Genomic DNA, 765 nt, shown 5'->3' with positions numbered 1-765 from the left:
TTCCTGGCTGCAAAATAATTAGACGTTCCTTTCTCATGAAAAATCCTGACCTACTTCTTTGTCGTATTTAATATTTTCAGTTTTTCTTATTTTTCTTATTTCCCATCGCCAAAGCATGTACAATTTTCTGATTTTGTGTATAATTGTTTTTTACTTTATGAATTTTACTTTTTGTTAAAGAATTCCTCAAAAATTCCAAAAATCTTACCAACGGACAGTTCTTAAGGGCGATGAGATGGCGGGAAAGGGACGAGACTATACATGAGACGACTAAATCTTGACAATGGTTTTTTATTTTTTTTGATTTTAGGCGAATTTGTGAATAAAAATACATTGTTATTCCGTTTTAGTTTTGCATTTTTAATATTATTTACACGTTTTTCTTTTATTTATTTCTATTTTTTTTCGTTTTAATTTTTTGGTTTCCGCACTATTTTTCCGTCTTTATTTTCATCTGAAATGTCATCTGTGCACTGACGAACACACGTATATATATATATATATATATATATATATATATATATATATATATATATATATATATATATATATATTAGCAAAAGTACCCGTCGTTGACTGGGTTTATAAACAGCCTATACAAAATGGACTCTGATTTATGAAAGTATGATAGGTTATGAAAAGGAAGGGTTGTAATGAGATAGGTTCGAATTTGGGGGTATCAAACCAAAGCAAAATATGGTGGAAGTAAAAATAAAATAGATAAACCTCATAATTTATTATACCATACCTGTTCACATTGAAACA

The sequence above is a fragment of the Euprymna scolopes genome, chromosome 23, assembly GCF_053919585.1.
Source record: "Euprymna scolopes isolate OS-2025 chromosome 23, ASM5391958v1, whole genome shotgun sequence".
Lineage (NCBI taxonomy): Eukaryota > Metazoa > Mollusca > Cephalopoda > Sepiida > Sepiolidae > Euprymna > Euprymna scolopes.
This window is presented reverse-complemented; position numbering follows the sequence as displayed.